Genomic DNA, 20117 nt, shown 5'->3' on the forward strand with positions numbered 1-20117 from the left:
CCTATGTATGCTGAACGTTCATTACTATCTTGCTATAGCAATTCTCTTCTTATTATTTAACGTTATAATGCCCTGTTATTAGTAAGGATTACACTCCTCTGTTTCTATTTGCCTGATTGTCATTTTACTCCTAATTATGTTTTTGTTTTTTTTGTCATTTTCTTTTAGGTGAGCTGACCCCTTTCAGTATTTACTGTAGTGCAGGCCTCGTAGTGGAGAATTCTCTCAATTTTTGTATGCCTGGAAAGGTCTTAAGTTCTTCTTCATATCTAAAGGAGAGCTTAGCTGGATACATTATTCTAGGCTGGTAGTTCTTTTCACTTAATAGTTTAAATATTTGATTCCATTCCTTTCTGGCTTGTAAGGTCTGCGCTGAGAAGTCCAAGGATAATCTAATGGATTTACCTTCATAAATTATCGTTTTCTTCTTTCTGGCTGCCCTGAGAATTCTATCTTTGTCGTTGATTTTTGATAACTTTAAGACAGTGTGTCTTGGAGAAGGCTTTTTTAGGTTGAGATAATTGGGTGTTCTGTTGACTTCTTGAATTCCCAGCTCTAGCTCATTCTTTAGATTTGAAAATTCTCATTCATTATTTGTTGGAAAATGCTATCTAGTCCCTGCTCCTTTTCTTCGCCTTCGATAATGCCCATTATTCTTATATTTCCTCTCCTGATGTTGTCAAGTAGTTCTTGTATTTATCTTTTATTATTTTTCATTGTTCTCTCTTCTTCCTTCTGATTTATTTCTAGATTTCTGTCTTCGATATCACTGATCCTTTCCTCCATGTGGTCGACTCTATTTCCTAAGCTTGCTATTTTGTTTTTCATCTCTTGCAGTGTTTTTTTTTTTAAATCTCCAGAAGATCTATTTTATTCTTTTTGAGGGTTTCAATCTCCTTGCTCTGCTCATCTAGTTGTTTTTTTAATTCTTGAAATTGTTGATATGACTCATTTTGGAACACACTGAATTTTTTCAGAAGTACCATTCTAAAGTCTCTGTCATTTAAGTTGCATATTTCTATGTCTGTAAGCTTATTTTCTGGAGATTTCTCTCTTTCTTTCTTAGATGCCTTGTCACCTTGGTTGTTCATGGTGTTTAATGGACTATTTCTCTGCCTGGGCATTAATGGAAGTGTATTCTGCTGTTTTTCCAGAAAGAAGATTTATTATATAAAGATCTCTCTTTAGCCTGTTGCAAAGAAGGCGCTTTTCTTTTGGTTTGCAGTAGGTGACGTCTAAGCCTCTTGGATCCCTGCTTTATATAAAGCCTAAATAATGCTTTTTTAATTTTCCTGTAGATATTTAATCATGCTTGCTACCCTCAGTTTCAGTCTCTGTCAGTGTCAGCAATTGTCTCGGCAGCATTTGTTCAGATTCCCCTGGGCTCTGTGGTGTTCTTTCTAGGAGGTTATGGGGGGAGGGCCCCTCTGGGTTGGGGGTAGAGGGCTGCAGCTCAACCTCAGTTTTGTAACCAGGACCAGTAAAAATCGACTGTTTTTTTTCTCTGCTGTCCCGTCCCACTTTTCTACTTTCTGTTCTGATGACTGTGTCCTGCTGTCGGCCACATGGAACTCACAGCACTTCAGGCAGGGCTGTTCAGGGAAGTTCCTGCACCTTCTCCCCTTCTTCTCCTGTAGGGAGCTCCAGAGTCTGTGAGAGGTAGCTTCAGTCTTGGCAGCATTTGCTCAGATCCCTCCGGGGCTCTGTGGTGTTTGGTCTCAGAGGGTATGCGGGGAGAGGCCCTCTGGGTTGGAGTTGGAGGCTGCAGCTCAGCCTTGGTTTTGCAACCACAGCCAGTAAAAATCAACTGTTGTTTTTCTGCTGTCCCGCTTCTCTGCCTTCTGCCCTGATGACTGGGCCCTGCCGCTGGCCAGCTACGTGGAGCTCACAGTTTTCCCAGGTAGGGCTGTTCAGGGAACTTACTGCTCCTTCTCCCCTCCCCTTCCTCCTACAGGGAGCTCCAGCGATTGTGAGAGGCAGCTTCTTTATTTCTCCCAGTCTACCGCCTGACACCCGGGGTTCTGACCTGTGGTAGCACTTATGCACAGATCCCAAGCTTGGACTTGCTGGTGTACAGTTTGGGTGATTTTTGTTGAGTTTTAGATGTTCAGCTTATTGTTATTTCAAGGGGAGAGATCTGAGGATATCTCTCACTCCGCTGTGTTTCCCAGAATCCCTCTTTTGGCACTTTGAATACATTATTTCACTCTTTTCCTGTCTTGCAAATATTTCTGCTGAGAAATCCACTAATATTCTAAAGGGAGTTTCTTTGTATGTGATGAGTCACTTTTTCTGATTTCAAAATTCTCTTTGTCTTTGACTTTTCACAATTTAATTTTATTGTATTGCGTTATAAATTTCTTTAGAAACCAACTTCTGAGAAATATAGTACTTTGAATGATTTATTCTGGTTGTGGTCTTATCCTTGAACTCAGGGTGAAGAAGAGAATATAGGAGTTTGGGGACTGTTTCCACTTCAGCATCATGAAGTGAATTTCCCATGAGAAACCAGGGTTGTTTTTGGAAGAAGCTTGAGATAGACTTTCAAGCTATTATAGTTTTGTTTAAGTACTAAACTATTTGTATCAAATTTAGACAGTGTGGTTTGATAGAATAATTTATTAAGGCTCTGAAACTCTTAGTGCTAATTCTTTTGTAGTTGTCAGTGGAGCTCAAGTTATACCTTTATTTTAAAATACCAAGGCTTTTTTTTTAACTTAAGTTCAAAAAAGGTAGTCAATTTGACATTAATTTTGTGGAAGAAAAAAGATAATAAAGATTTAATTATACCCTTGGATTACTTCATGAATGTAATTGCTCTTTGTTGGGACCATTATTTTTATAAATTAACGGGATTTTCATAAATGTTTGCTGAATGCACCTTTTACATATGTGCTTTATTGGATGATATTTGAATCTGCGTATTTGTGCTCTATTCCTGGTCAAATGATTAAAATTGTATGACTTTAAATAAGTCAAGTTTTCTGGTCTTTGTTTTATCATCTGTAAGATGGAAAGACTGTACTAAAGTATTTATTATTCATTTAGCACATGTCTTGGTTACTTATTATCTACCTGAACCTGAATGCATTAGGCATAAGCAATAAAAAACCAGAAAATATTTCCAAGTTATTAAAAATGATATCATTGGCAGTACACTAATAAATAAGCTAGCAGATATAAAAAATAAAATTTTGAGCGGTAATAAGTACTCTAAATGAGATGAATGTAAAGTCCAAGATGGCAAAGGCCTTGTGTATCTTCTCTATTTCTATATCTCTAGAATCTAGAATAGTTTCAGGTTATAGTAGTGCTCAATAAATACTTGTTGTCTAAATGAATCTATATACAATTCAAATTATTTTCAAATAACCTATGCTTATTATCAAGGATGAGTTGAAAATATTTGGGGACTTCAGAACAAAGAAATTTGTAAAAACTCCCACTTCCTAAGTTTAAAAACAAAGAAACCAGTTGTGATGTTTAAATTTTATGCATTAACTTAACTAAGCTAAGTTGTGTCCAGTTGTTTGGTCAAGCATTAGTCTAGCTTTTATTGTAAAGGTGTTTATAAATGTAATTCATACTACAATAAATCGACTTTTCATAAAGGCAGTTATTTTTGATAAGATAGGTAAGCTTTATCTAATCAGTTAAAATCTATAAGAATAAAAACACATTTCCTGAGGAATAAAGAATTGTGCCTCAAGACTGTGGCACAGAAATACTGCCTGACTTTCTAGCTAGCCAGCCTGCCTACAAATTTGGGACTCGATTACAATATCAACTCTTGCTTGAGTCACAGGGCAGCTACCTGTTATACAGATTTGTCAGCCCACAAACTCTCTGTATCTATCTCTGTTTCTCCTTCTGAGTATTTCCTGTTAGTTCTGTTTTTCTGGAGAACCCTGACTGATACGCCAATAAAATTATTTTAACATTTTTTTTAACTTTCTGTGATTGAATGTATTTTTACTGTATAGGGTTTTTTTTTTTTAAAAAAAAATCAAGTTTTCTTTAAATTCTGAGACTTTCAATCCATTTGGTTAGTGGAAAACAAATAGAAATTTTAATGTAACATGTAACATTGTTAACCTTGAGGCTAGTTATGTCATGGCTATCTTCAGACTGTTTTCTTTATCTATATCAATGTTAATAGACAAGCTTGTGGGAATTAACAACAGAAGCATAAGAGCTTCTTTGTTCCAAATATAAACCATCTTCAGGACATAGGAGAAGAAGGTAGAAGTAAGAAGGTGGAAGAGTTATGCTTTGCTAGTATCTTCTTGGGGATGAAGACAGTGAGCAAGAATCTATATAAGCAGTGAGCAAGAACACATGCAATATAATATTTGAAATACATTATAGTTATTTTATTAAGAAACTAACTAAAATATGTTAACTATATTTCAAAATTTATATTGCACATGTTCTTGCTCACATTCTCCCTATGTTTAATACTCAAATAGATGCCAGAATGTAATCATCAAAATGGCAGAACTTTAAGATGGATGTGGGAGAAAATTGGAATATAATCAAATCCTAAAATTATTCTTTCAACAGTTTTTCATAGGCAAAACAGGGAATCCAAAAAATAGTAAAATGTTCTAAAAGAGAAATGAAATTAAAACTTCTGACTCTAGACGTTGAAAGAGACTTTGAAGGGTTAGTGAATAAGTTTCTTTCCCTCTGGCAGGCTGTGTGTTTTGAGCTATATTTTAAAGCCCTCTCACAGGGTACGAGAGTTCACAACTCTTCTTAGCTATCCATTTTAGTATTAAATAATTCCTACTATCAAGAATTCTTCCTTTTAAAAAACATAATTTTTCTCGTTCTGGTCCAAATTGAAATTGGAGAAAAGCTGATGATTATTCCCTGTGTGAGAACCCTTCATATATTTATAGATTGCTATTAAATTGCCTCAAATCAACCTTTAAACTTCATGCTGAATAATATCTATTTTCATGACCTTCTTTAATAGATCTTTTTCTAAGCCTTTCAATCACCATTTGTTGCTTTCCACTGAACCAGCTCTTTTTTTCCCCTCTTTACTTACTTGTAGATCATAGAACCAGAGAGGATATTTTTGGAAGAGTGGGAGTTTGATGAAAGGGTTTTATCCTTTGTATTTATGTATATGTGTACTTTTCTTTATATAATAGATACTTAAAATAACATGTTTTTGCAAATCAAATGATATTTTAATACTCCTAGCAAGTTTACCTTTTTAAAGTTGTAATAAATCTTTCTGAAAATAAATACTTTTGTAGGTAAATATATAAAGAGAGATAATTTTTTAAATTCAGATTTTTCTGTTTATATAGAACTTTTTTAAAGGCCATTTCTATTATTATATTATCCTTGTCTTTTTGTTCCACAGCAATTCTGTAAACAATTTCTGCTTGTGAATTATTATGTTTTAGATCTGCTTTTGAGTGCTACATTTGCACCATCAGCTCAGCATTTATTTGGCACCTAAGTTAAGAATGTGAAAAATACATCATACTCTGTTCTTAAAGAATTTGTAATCTAGAGGGAAAGATAGAATGCACACAAATAATTAATTAAAACATATTTGGGAAGAATGTAAGTATTATAAATTGGGACCTCCCCCCAAAATGGGAAGATTACCTGGGAATATGGAAAAGATTTAGAAGAGGTTACATTTGAGAAGGACTCTTGAAGGTGGGGTAACTTTTGTACAGGTAGAAAGAAGGAAGGGTAATTAGCAGCAGAAAGAACTTTCTGAGAGATGAGGTGAGACTGGGTAATGGTCACTGAAAAAGTAATTAAAAGAAAAAAGAGAAGAAAAAGCTGAAAAGGGAGTCTGGGGGATGAAATGATTATTGCCCTTATTCCGTATTTAGGAATGTGGATTCAATGGTAAGGGATTTCTTTAACGAAGATTGTAGTTAACATAATTAGTTTGGAATCTGATCACCATTTCTATTTGGGGGGAATGTCCTACTTTGAGGTATTAGTTGGTAATTAAGGTTTGTCTTCCACAATGGAAACCAAAGAGGAGGCATACATTTCTTCTCTTCACTTGAAGCCATAGATACATGACCTTCACTCAGCCAATTAGAAACACCTATGACATTCTTAATTTGAAGGATTAACACAATGATGTGGTAACATACAGCAATCTATCATGTTAACAATGTATCTAGCTGGGGTGGTGGTGAGTGTCCACTGGCAGTGGCACCAGCTGCTGTGTCCTCCTTTGACTTCTTTTTAAAAATTATTTTATCTTATTTTTAAAATAATTAAAAAATATTTTCAATTACAGCTGGCATACAATGTTATATTAGTTTCAGGTGTACAATATAGTGATTAGACATTAATATAACTTATGAAGTGATTGCCTTGATAAATCTAGTACATTTCTGATACTATATATAGTTATTATAATATTATTGACTATATTTTTTATGCTATACTTTACATCCTCATGACTATTTTGTAACTAACAAATTATACTTCTTAATCCATTCTTCTTTTTCACATCCCCCCAAGCCACACCTATTTGTCAACCATCAAAATGTTCTCTGTATCTATGAGTTTGTTTCTGTTTTTTTTTTTTATTTTTTTTTATTTTTTAGATCCCACATGTAAGTGAAATCATATGGCATTTGTCTTTCTCTGTCTGACTCCACTCAACATAATACCCTCTTGGCCTATCCATGTTGTTGCATATGGCAAGATTTCATTCTGTTTCATGGCTGAGTCATATTCCATTATATAGATGTACCACCTCTTTTCTTTATTTATCTATCCATTGGTGGAAACCGAGATTGCCTCCATATCTTGGCTATTGCAAATAACGCTGCAATGAGCATATGGATTCACATGTCTCTCTGAAGTAGTATTTTGGGTTTCTTTACATAAATGCCCAGAAGTGAGATTACTGGGTCCTACTTTGTCTCTTGTTATAGTCTTTGTTTTAAAGTCTATTTGTCTGGTGTAAGTATTGTTAACCCAGCTTTTTTTGTTTGTTTTTTTTCCCCCCATTTTCATGAAGGCTCTTTTTCCATCCTTTTACTTTTAGTCTGTGTGTATTTCAATTCGAAGTGAGCCTCAAATGTATGTAGGCAGCATACATAAAGGTCTTGTCGTTTTATCCCTTTAGCAACTCTATAACTTTGGATTAGAGAATTTAATCATTTACATTTGAAGTAATTGTTGATAGATATGTAGTTATTACCATTTTAATAATCATCTTTTTCATCTTTTTCTTCTTTTAAAACATTTCTTTTAACATTTCTTATAATACTGGTTTGGTGGTGACAACTCTTTTATCTTTTTCATGTCTGGGAAGGTCTTTATCTGTTCTTTGATTCTAAATGATAGCTTTGCTGGGTAGAGTAATTTTGGTTGTAGGTCTTTGCTTTTCATCACTTTGAATATTTCATGCCAATCTCTTTTGGCCTGCAAAGTTTCTGTTGAGAAATCAGCTGACAGTCTTATGAGAGCTCTCTTGTGAGTAACTAACTGCTTTTCTCTTGATTTTTTTCAGATTCTCTCTTTGTCTTTAGGCTTTGGAATTTTAATTATGATGTATCTTGGTGTGAGCTTCTTCGAGTTCATTATATTTGGGACTCTCTGTACATCCTGGGCTTGTAAGTCTATTTCCTTCACCAAGTTAGGGAAGTTTTGAGTCATTTCTTCAGATCAGTTATCAATCCCTTGCTTTCTCTCTTCTCCTTCTATTACCCCTATGATGTGGATGTTGTTACATTTGAAGCTGTTCTAGAGGCCCCTTAAACCTAATATTTTTGGATTATTTTTTCTTATTTCTGTTCTGATTGGGTGTTTTCAGCTGCCTTCTCTTTCTAATTGCTGATTCTATCCTCTGCTTCATCTAATCTACTGTTGATTCCCTCTGATGTATTCTTCATTTCAATTATTATATTCTTTATTACTGATTGATTCTTTTTTTATGTTTTCTTTCTCTTTTTTTGTTTCCTATCTCTTTATTGAAGTTCTCACTGGGATCATTGAGCATCCTTATAACCAGTGTTTTGAACTCAGCATCTGTTAGTTTGCTCATCTCTATTTTGTTTATTTTATTTTATTTTTTCTGGAGCTTTGTTCTTTGTTTCATTTGGAACATGTTTCTTTGTCTCCTCATTTTGCTTGCCTCCCTGGGTTTGTTTCTACATATTAGGTAGAGATACTATGTATCCCAGTCTTGGTAGAGTGGCCTTAAGAAGGAGTTGTCCTGTGGGGCCTAGTGGCACAGTCTCCCTGGTGACCTGAGCGAGGTTCTACAGATATGTCCCTTTGTGTGGGTTGTGTATGCCCTTCTGTTATAGTTGAGCCTTGATTGGTGTTGGTACATCAATAGGAGGGAATGACCCTCAGGCTGATTTGTTGTGAAGACTGGCTGGTGACTATATTGGAGGAGCTGTTGTGCAGAGGCTGAACTTACAGAGCAGGATTCACTTTAGGCTCTAGTGTCTGCCCAGTCTTCCCTTTGAGTATGTTGTTCTCAGATGTGGTCCAGTTGGCACTTCGGCTTATCAGAAGCTAGCTACTGGGTGTGTTGGCCTCTGGGCTTTCTGGGAGGGGCCCTGCCTCTGGCCAAGTTCAGTTGCAGCCTGTACCCTGCCCAGGGGCACCTGGCATGAGGCACCAACCAATCTAGAGATGGCCTTCACCCGCGCTGGGCTTAGAGGTGCTTTGAGTGCCTAAGCTGTGAACTGAGGCAGGTTACTGCCACTGTCAGGCTTGAGGCTGCTAAGTAAGAGGGTTTTGTGAGGTTTGGGTGTGCTTGTTTGGGTTTTGTGAAGTTCTGAGAGAATTTTGTGAAGTTCTGCAACATGAGGCAAGACAGGCCTTTTGTATGGAAAAGCCGCTAGAATTGGCTTGGGTGTGCCCACAAGTTGGGTGGGGCAGGGTCTCAGGGAATCACCAGGACCAAGGGACCAGTGTTAGGTTGATAGAGACTCAGATAGGGTTGCTCCCTGTGTCTGCACTCCAGAATTGGGGAAAGCTCTACAAAGGAACAGTGGATTCTGCCCACAGTACTGTCTGGGAGAAAGCTACCCCTCTAGCCCTCACCCTTGAATCAGACAATTCAGTTCCTCCCTCTATGTTCCTGGTGCCTTTCAAACTGCTGCCCCAGCTCAGAGCAAGTGAGTTCATCAGTGAATAAGTTCATGCTCTGGCCTTTTAAGAAGAATGTGTGGGATTTTGTCTCACTAAGTCACAATCTCTGCTGGTTTTCATAGCCAGAAGTTGTGGGGACTTCTCTTCACAGCTCTGGAACCCTGGGCCGGGGAGCCTGGTGTTGGGCTAGAATACCTTGATCCATGGGGGAATCTCCAGAGCCGAGATAGCCATCCTAATTTTTAACCACCGCATATGGGTGTGGGACCAGCTTTCCCCACATTTTTGCCTCTCCTACCAGTCTTTAGGTGGCATCTTCTCTGTGTCCTTAGTTGTAGGAGTTCTGTTCAGCTAGACTTCAGGTGATTCTCAATGATGGTTGTTCTCTAGTTTAGTTATAATTTTGATGTGGCCACGAAAGGAGGCAAACCATTTATCTACGCAACCATCTAGACTAGAAATCACCTGACTCTTCACGTTTGACCTTGAGTTCATTCCCCACTTTCTCACCTTCTTTCACTCTGATTTCCTGAACTTGGTTCTATAGCCTTCCAACAGATTTTGAGGACTTCCTGATATTTTGTGTACAATTATTTTTCTGCTTATGTTAACCCAAGTCAGTTTTGGTAGCTTATAATATAGAGCCATGACTGAAGCTAATATTAATCTAGAATTGTCACATAGAATGGAGTGGAATAGGTAGAGACAAGTTGCCAGAATAGTTAGTAGGCATCTATCATCATGCATCTAAGAAGCGATGTCACTTGAATGAGATCAGTGGCAGAATGGAGAAGAGTGCCTGCATGTAAGAGATAATGAATTTGGATACGAGTTTGATCAGTCTGCATAGTCTGTCAGTATGTCATTACCATGGTTGATTATGGCTCACCTGGCTGGTTGATTCTAGCTAATCTGGCTGAACATTTCTTCTCTTTTTCTACAGAACATCTACTTTCCTCCTGAACCTGAGATGAAGAGGATGCCTTTTTCATATAAAAGTAATTTTTTATTTTCAATCAATGTTCATCATCAAGGTGTTGTAACTGAGTGAAGTAAAGAAAATGTAGAGTTGGAGAATGAAAAATAATGGTAATATTTAAGGTGAAGTGATGGGTTAAGCAGTAATATTATTAACTGAAATGGGGACATTGAAGGAGGAACTAGTAAAGCGAAGATGTGTATTGGACATTATTCAGCTAGTTTTGCTCCTAGTTCTAGTTCATTACAGGGTGCCAGCAATCCATGTCTTCTTTTCTTTATTTATCATGTCTCCCTCTCTCCCTTTTCTTCATACAGTAGTAATACATTTCATAGTTAAAAAAAAATCAAACAGTCCAGAATCACATACAACTCAGATGTTGGTTGGATCTTCTGGGTCATCCATAGTTGAACAAGACAAATTAAAACTTTACCCCATGCAATGTTTCTAGAGGTTCCAATAAGATTTCTCTGGATACCTGGGGTCTTTTTATTGTCTTATTGTTATTATTGTCACCTTCATGTCTTGGGACTTCTTTACACATATCTGTTCTATTTCATATTCTCCAGAGGTTACATCAACCCCTACATTGTTTTGTTTTGTTTTGTTTTTACAATAACTTTGTCCACATAGAGCATTTATACTATATTACATTTTTTTTAGATGAGTCGTATGTCATCAGGCCGATACCTTTGAGCAATGTTGCAAACATCTCAAAATCTTTTTTTCTATTAGACATTCTCTCCTCTCTGAAATACTTATTCTTGACCACTTTACCACTTAAGTTATGTTTGGTTACCCTTCCCTGTCTCTCATATTCCTCAGGTTCTTTCTTCTCATCCTTCATTTTTTCTCATTTATTCTGCCACTTTCTTCTCATCCTTCATTTTCTCTTATTTGTTCTGCCATCTCCCTCCTCCTCTGGAAAATTACTCTCCTGAGTCATGCACAGTGATATTACCCTATTCTCTGAAACCTTGGTATAAACCAACATCTGTCCTCTGGGATTTACTATTTATTTCAAATGCTTATCAGTTTATTTTTCCAAAAATAATTGTTTTCCCTGTAAAACAAACCTAGTTACCAGCTATTGGTTTTTCTTCCATTGGCACATGCACTACACAGAAATGTCATCGATATTTATAGGTGATGAAAATCAAGTGTATGTACATATATAATATATGTATATATGTACAATATTTGCATATATTTTTACATATGTGTTTTAAAAGGTAAATTAGATCATGCTATACATAATTTGTGATATAAGTATCTCCTTACATCAGTTTATGTCTTCCTTATATTATAAATGTACCACATATTTTTAACCACTTATATATCAATTGACAATGAAATTTATAATAAGCAATAATGACTATAAGGAACTTTAATGAATATTCTTGTACACATATCATTTTGCCTCTGCGTATTTCTAAGGGCTAGATGGCTAGGTTTGAAATTGCTGTGCCATAAAAGGTCAACATTTTGATTGATTAATATACTGCCTTTCAAAAAAAGTGTACCAATTTATACTCCCACCATAACTTTTTTAGAATTTTGTTTCCTGCATCTTGGCTGTCATTGAATCAATTTAATTATTCCCAATATCTTTGCAAAAATGGCATTTTGCTTTTATCTTGTGTTTTTTTAAATATTAGTGAGGATGAACATCTTTTCAGGTGGTTATTTGTATTTATTTTTCTGTAAATATATATTCGTGTCTTTTTTTTAATTAAACTTTTAAATTTTGGGATAATTATAAATTCACATGCAATTGTAAAATGTAATACAAAGTGATTCCATGTGCATTTTATCCAGTTTTACTCAATGGAAACATCTTACAAAATTATGGTTCAATGTCTTTTCTTTTAAAAATTAATTTATAGAAGTTCTTCCTTAATATATAATGGTATAATACATTTGGAAATATTTTCTTTTAGTGTCTCATATCCTTTACTTCTGTTTCAAGTAGTCTTTAATCTTTTCCTTTTTTTGAATCTCAGTTTTTCATCTTTAGAAAGGAATTTTTTTCTTTCAGATTAAAAGTGATTTTAATATATTTATTATTAATACTTTTGCTTTTTCCATTTATCGTTTGTACCCCGATAAAATTTATTTTTGTGTAGGAGAGGAATATAACAAATTTTTTAAGTGTGTGGCTGTATGCATGCCATTTACTTGCTATAGACTGAATGTGTCTTTCCAAAAGTCATTTCTTGAAACCCTAACCCCCAATGTGATGATATTAGGAGGTGAGGCCTTTGGGAGGTGATTATATGATGAAGACAGAGCCCTTGTGAGTTAGACTAGTGCTCTTATAAAAGAGACCCCAGAAAACTCCCTTGCCTCCCTTCCCATGTGCAGTTGTAGTGAAAAGATGACCATCTATGAACCAGGAAGCAGGATCTCATTAGACACTGAAAGCTTCTGGCATCTTGACTTTGGACTTCTAACCTCCAGAACTATGAAGTAAATTTCTGTCATTTATAAGCTACTCTATGGTATTTTGTTATAGCATTCCAAACAGATGGACCCCACTGATTTGAATTGCCTTTTTAAAAATCTTTCAGAAATCTTAATTTTCTTCCATTCATATATATTTAACAATCCTGTGCTGATACCATTTTGTTTTAATTATTATACCTTGGAGTGATATATTCTAAAGAATAAAAATGACAATGTTTTTCTCTCAGTATACTACTTAGTTATTTTAATTTTAATAGTATTATTTAAATTTTTTTTATGTAGGCAAAAGAAATCAGTATAAAGTCAAATAATCTAAATAAAAACCCTGTAATGTTCAATGTGTATATGAACTCAATAACCATATAAACTTACATATATATATTTTTCTAGTAACAAATTATATTGCCAGCTCTGTTTTTGAAAGGAAGAAAATGCCACCCCTAGCAACGAGCTTTTTTAGCACTCTGATTTTGGGTTCTTAATATGATTCATCACAAAGAACAATGTTCCTTAAAGCTATAGCAGTTTATAGGTATGAAACAGATAATGTAAAAGATGAGCCAGAGATGTGCCAGAAAGCAAAGAGGCTTTCAAGGACTAATGAAGTTTTGTCAAAATTGCATAGAAGCCAAGGGCTCCTTGGCCAAAGGTGGGGTGATTTTATCATTGAAAAAAAACATGGCTATAATTATACTCCATAATGATATCAGAAAAGAGAAAATAAAACAAAAGCCTTGTTATTGGGGAGATGACTATTACACTAACTCCTTCCATATACATTGACAATTAAAAAGAATTAAGCATTTATTTTCTCATTTGAATTGGAAATGAATTTCAGGGTAGCCAAATTAGAAACAAAATCATACTTCCTCCCTGTATTTCCACACTAAAATATCTACTAAGTGAAATTACACCAAAATATGTGCAATCTAGGCTGTGGTTACTGACAGGTATTGGAAGCAATCTTAACAGGTACACCATTCCTTCCCCCAAAAAACTCGGCAGTGTTTTAATATGAATTAAAGAGAGTGCTGTCTCCTTCCTTAAGATTTTGGCCTACATAAAATGATCAGTATATTTAAGGTGGATTTGACACTAGGTCCTGAAATTGCCCAACCCAATCTTATTATATCTGAAGATAGAAATATTATGACTATGAAAAAAAAATCAAACCTTTTTTTTTACAATGCCCAGGAGATTTACTTTTCACCCAGCTGTCCTGTGTCTGAAGAGTTTGAGGTTGCCAGGCGTTATTTGCAGGTAGTGAGAGTCACAGGTGCCTGGTCATAGGTGTGTGCAAAGAGTATTTTCCATTAGCATTCTCCAAGAATGGTTCTGACAGATGTAGCATTGAACTAATTCACGTGATCCAGGGGATGTAGGAAGACTCATGGATGGACTGTGAGCTGCAAAAAAGTTTCATTTTGTAATATAAATAGTAGATCTCATATTTATATCTTCACTGATGTTTATATAAAATCTCACTTCTTATTTCTCTACTGGACTTACTTCAAACTCTCTTACAATCTGTAAAATCACAGACAAACAGTGAAAAACTTGGAAGACTATTCATATCCAGTTTTATTTTCTTCCTGTGTTCATGAAAAATTTTAAGGATATTATTTAATGCTAGTTTAGTTTCTGGGATAATCTGCTTTCCACAGTTAAAGTGATTTTTTTTTCAATAGGCCAAAGTGGGTACTTTCTGGTATTTCCGTTTCAATAAACACTTATTATATAATGTATGTAATTCATATTGCACAGGGATAATATGGGAATCAGTTACAAACTGCTTTAGCAATTCCAAAAGGACTAACATCAGAATTACCACTTCTTTTTGTTTTCTCATTGCCCATAAATGTATTTTATTACACTTAAAAATAGCAAAAACAAGACATTTTCTCTCTTGCTTCGGTTTATTTATTAATTTTATCTGATGGAAATATATTAGATTGAGTTATATTTTTTTGGCAAAGTTTTACAACTTTTTCTCTCTATATATACACATAAATGTGTATGTATACATATATATATATAGAAAAGTTATAAACAATTATTATATATATATTAAGTGCTTATAAGTTAAGTTGAAATATTATTTTGTCCCTGCTACACATATTCAGGTTTTATTATTAATTAGATGCAATTATTTAAAAAGTCTTTCTATAAGAGGTGGATATTGATAATTTTTTCAGCCCAGTGCAGAAAGCTATAAATATACCAGCTTTGAGTATAATTCTTGAATATTTAATCTTCATAAAAGTTATAATATATTTTCCTAGGACTCATATATTTTAAAGTTAAAATTTTCTTTTTTATTAGCAATTTCCCCCTTCCTCCTCCCAAAGAAAAATCATAGTAAACCACCAGCTGTTAGAACAAGGTCATCTGGATTAATCAAATTTAAATGAGAGGCAGAGCTGAGGAATATCTTGTAAATTGCGAAGAGGCTTTGTAATCAAGATGTAAACACTAAATTCTATAGAACTTCTCAAGAACACAAGAAATCATTATTTTGATTTCCTCCTTTCTAATATTCTCATCAAGATGCAAATATATGATACTTAGCATTTTCTAATTATAATTTATTAATCAAGTATTAAAAAGCAGCTGCATTTTAGGAATTTGCAGCCAGGGGTTAGTTCTGCAATACTCAAATTAAAAGGGAAAACAATTATAGATATGAGGATTAGCTCAGGTTTGCTTCCACATGTCCAGGATATAAAGACTTCCTGGTGAGGAGGGCAGTTATTTTTTTTCTCCTTTTTTGTGTTTCCTATCTCTTTGCTGACATTCTCACTGAGATCATTGAACATCGTTGTAACCAGTGTTTTGAACTCTACATCTGGTGGGTTGCTTGTCTCTATTTTGTTTAGTTTTTTTTTTTTTTCCTGGAGCTTTGTTCTTTGTTTCATTTGGGACACGTTTCTTTGTCTCCTCATTTTGGCTGCCTCCTTGGGTTTGTTTCTATGTATTAGGTAGAGATACTATATCTCCCAGTCTTGGTAGAGTGGCCTGTGTAGCAGTTGTTCTGTGGGGCCCAGTGGCACAGTCTCTCTGGTCACCTGAGCCAGATACTCCAGGTATGTCCCTTTTGTGGGTTATGTGTGCCATCTTGTTGTAGTTGAGCCTTGATTGCTGTTGGCACGTCTCACGAATCAGCTTAGTGTGTCTAACTTCAGCTTTTGTTCAGTTCATTGTTTACAAGCTGTATTTACCCATTCTGGTTATTTCTGAGTTGACCTGAGAGAAACACTATGAATGAATCTTACTAGGCAGAGATGCCAAACAGCAGAACTTCAGCATTCTATGTGGGCATAAGTTACGCTGAAGTATTGCTGTAACAACTGCCTGCATATGATGGAAAGCAGATCGCTTCCTTTGCCAAATATATTAGAGCTTGATTTGTTACTTGGAGTGTATCAAATGTAAATGTGCATAGAATGCACTTAAAGAAAGTTGAAATGGAACTTAGTAATCCAATGTTACCAGTAAGTCTCTTATAGAAATATACAAAGGATATTTATGTGAAGCATTATGGTGCACTCAGATGGAGCTGTATTTGAGGGCAGACTAGATCTAACTAGAGCTTCATGTGGCACACAATATTTTTCATTGTAGAGTGTATTTCCAAATTGCAGAAATCTCATGCATGTCAAATGGCAGTAACATATGTGGTAGCTTAATAGGCAATGGCCTTGCCACTTTAGATATTCTGTTTAGATTTTAGGAAATGGCTTTGGGTATTGAATCAGGTTGTTCCTGGGTTGATCATCATAATAAAAAAAGACTTGTTAACCCAAACAGTGACACTAGAGGGAACTCTCTTTCAGAAAACATTATGTAGAGAGGCTAATAAAGCTTTAAATAAATGAACTAATTGATAATTGTTCCACTGAAGCAGCATAATCATTGATAATGCTAGGAGAAGTTTCGTACCCTCACTGACGAAGGACTATTCAATATTCTACTCATGGCTGAATTTCATGTTTTTAAAGTCCAGTGGCCAGGAGTGTTGAAAGGTTAGGCTGGGAGAATACACTAATCCTACATTCTGGCAGGCTGTCACTGGACAGTGTGGCTTCTATCATTGTTTTCTAATGACCCAGGTATCATGGATACAAAATGAATTCCTCTTCCCTTTGTAATTGGTTTCGTTAGGACATCAATGATGAATATATCCTCTTGTACCTACGGGAAGTATTGGGAGTGATAGTAGATAATGATGCATGGAAACCAATGTCTGTAAATACCTGTACACTGGCATCTGGAATATAGTTATATTAAAACCAAATGGAATCTAGAATGTCCCAAACAATACCTTCTAAACAATACCAGTCATTGAGAATGTGTGATACATGGGAACATGTCATTTCTGCTGGAAAGAAATGGAGAATGACACTATAATTTTTAACTAATTTCATGGTGTGTTAAATGTTACTTTAATATTTCTTTCACAGCCATATAGTATAACAAATGGCTTGTTAATTGATAGAATTATACAATGATTAGAAAATATTTGAGAGGTTAATTTGAAGCCCATAGATAATATGTATGAAAACCAGTTGGCCAGAAATATGAGTAAATTTGGCCATATTTTAGAAATAACTATGCACATAATTAAATACATTTATCAAAACATAGAAATGGTTCAAATAACTATAGGTGATAGAGGAAAAAATTAATCAAACTTGTAGTAATATCAAAAGACTCCTGAAGGGATATAGTCAACATGCTTTCTGGAGGAAATTTTTACTCTCCATTGGATGGGCTCAAATAATGGTAGTTGTGGATGTTAGTGGGCTTATTGTTCTGTGTAAAATGTCGTGAGACAAATAATGAAAAGATACCCAGGAAATATGTGTCAAGGAGGTATGAACTGATGTCAGAGTGTGGACTAGAAAAGAAAATGTAAGTTGCAGAGCTGTAAATCGTTTTCTCTCTCTGCTATGGGATGCCCCTGGAAGGAAAGATACTTAAAACCTGCTTGAAAGCATTCTAAAGATAGAACTCCTGGCAAACACAGTAGTGGTATTTACTAGCAGAATTTTTATACATCGAGTATTTTTAGTACATGTGTCTGGTCTGTCTAGGATTGCTTATATTAAACCTGGAAATGTGTGAATTTATGGGGCATGGCTACCTGGAAAATATAACATAAGCTATGTAACCATCTGTGTATGAAATGAAGATGTTTTATGGCAGAAACAGCTCTTTTTATGTAAGTAATGCTTCTATATGCTACATGTAAAGCTTGTATGTTAAATCTAGACCAGAGTAGTACTAATGTTGCACAAGATGACCTGAGGAGTGACATTAGCTATTCTAGACTTCTCCATCCTTCCTTTTTCTTATGATTTCCTATCTCCTTGAAATTATTAGTAGGGTTCAATTCTGGATAACATCTCTCATCTTTGTGAATTTGATATAGCAATTTAATCCTTTATATCATTTCAAGTTATATCTCTCAGTGCCCAATATTTACCACAATAACCCTTTAAATAGGCCTTCTAGCTTTTTTAAGATTCAAACTTTTCCTCTTTAGAGCCACATCAAGGCTTACCACCTGAAACTAATATAATATTGAATGTCAAAAGTAATTGAAAAAAAGAACTTGTCTGCCTCATGATGCAAGTTCTCTAGATCTTGTTCTCATTTCATAAACTGATTATTAATAACTAATGTATACTTAGGCTTATAATAACAATTATTATTATTATTCTTTGGTTAAAGAAACTGATCTTGAGTCACATGTCTTAACACAGAACTATAGTGACAAGACGTGTTATTTTCTGATTCTCTTCAAATGGAAGCGACCTCTTTCAATTTTTGAATCATCACATGATTTTTTTAATGCCTCTCTTGACACATTCAGCCTTGAAATAATTTTTATTTTTGGCAAATGTGTTATTTCTACTTTTAGGATAGAAATGCATGACACTATTTTAGTGTTTAGCAGAATATATTTTTTCTAAAGGCACTTCATAAACATTTGACAAATGAAATTGGACAGATAAACTTTTGATTTCCCTCAAAGCAAGGGAGTGTGTAATGATAACATTATTAGCATAAATAAAATCTACTCTAGTTTATTAAATTTTTTTTTTTAGTGGAGGTGGGGAGCAACTTCAAGGAATTTTATTTAATCTGTCCAGCAGGTTTCAGAAAATTTTCAAATCTCCCAGCAATTAAAAATATGAGATAAAGGAGGAATTTGAGAATTAGAGAAATTAGGAAGCCTATTATGTATTACTGATTTGATGAATAAGCGTCTCAGGTTTAATGAAAAGTCACTGAAAAGGCAACAATGGGGAAAATTGGCCTCTAGAGCGATTGGTAATTTGTTTATTTCTGAGAAACATTCACACTGAGGTCCAATTAAGATCAAAATAGTTTCTATTGGCAGTTCATTAAGCCTGACAGATGGTCAGTGATTTCTGTTGGGGAAGTTACAGTTTACAAATGAAGATTTTAACAAATGTTTAGAAACTTGAATGTTTTGAGGGCATGTCCTCTTTCTTGCATTGATGTGTCATTGCCTGAGGAACGTTAGATGTGGGAAGTTCAGAGGCTAGGAACTTATGGGTTAAGGCTGTCACATTAAGTGCTGGGAGAAAAAGTCAACATTTAGTACTTTCTTGCTTCAGTCACTTATTCTCTGGTAATTAGGCCTAGATTGCCGATATTTTGGTATTTTATCTATTCATGCAAGCAGATAGCCAACTGGAGGAAAAAAGGAAAACAATTATGTTAGAGTTGACTTTACTCTTTCTTCTGAAACTTAATAAAACTCTTCGGAGTGTGAAATCAACTTTGTTAGGAAGATAGTTTATCATATGTAGCCTTATGCACTTGGAATTAAAGAAACTTCTTCCTTTTTCTCCTAGGAACTTATATTTGTGAAATAGATATATCTCAAATATTGCACAATAAATAAGGACATTGGTGTGGGCTATTGTTTAATTAGGTCATCTGTTCACCAGCTGTTTTACTGTCCACAGACAAAGGAGGTTGTCAGCATGTTTGTGTTTTCTTTATGTGGATACAGTATCAATACTGTTTATTAAATTTTGTTTTCTTGATTTCCAGGAAAAACATTCTGATACAAAGACTTCCTTTGTCAACATATCTCACATTCTTAGAGAACAGTTTTGTTAGGATCATTTCTAGGAGTCTAATCAAAGTTTAATGTGATATGCTAGTTTTTATTCTGGAAGTTGGCATTTAATACTATTGTGCAATACTCAAAAAGTATGAAATTTAGTCTCAGAGTAGTCTCGTGATAAAACTATAAACAAAATATAATTTTATAGAAACTCAAGTTTTTTTCCTTTATATTCGTCAAAAACCATAATTGTTCATAGTAGGGCAATAATCGTTCATAGTAGTAATAACTCTTAAATTATTTTTCCTTTCAGTTTTATCTTACAGAACAGCTTGCTCCTGATAAAGCCAGCCTTAGTGTTTCCGTCAGCTTGGTCAAACTTTAGGCAGGCCTCTTTCTGCCTCTAGGTCCCTGACTCCTCTTTGCTTAGAGCATTTAGTTTAGAAAACTTGTAAA

General features: G+C 34.8%; 1 long non-coding RNA gene across 1 annotated transcript in view; it reads left to right on the forward strand.

Moving 5' to 3' along the window:
• The window catches only part of LOC111742786, a 251542-nt gene that overhangs the window by 135069 nt on the left and 96356 nt on the right, over positions 1–20117 (forward strand). Inside the window, exon 3 of the long non-coding RNA XR_002781468.1 lies at positions 10055–10109. This is a non-coding gene — a long non-coding RNA (uncharacterized LOC111742786). The remainder of the gene's footprint in view (positions 1–10054; positions 10110–20117) is intronic.

The sequence above is a fragment of the Pteropus vampyrus genome, unplaced genomic scaffold, assembly GCF_000151845.1.
Source record: "Pteropus vampyrus isolate Shadow unplaced genomic scaffold, Pvam_2.0 Scaffold4, whole genome shotgun sequence".
Classification (NCBI taxonomy): domain Eukaryota; kingdom Metazoa; phylum Chordata; class Mammalia; order Chiroptera; family Pteropodidae; genus Pteropus; species Pteropus vampyrus.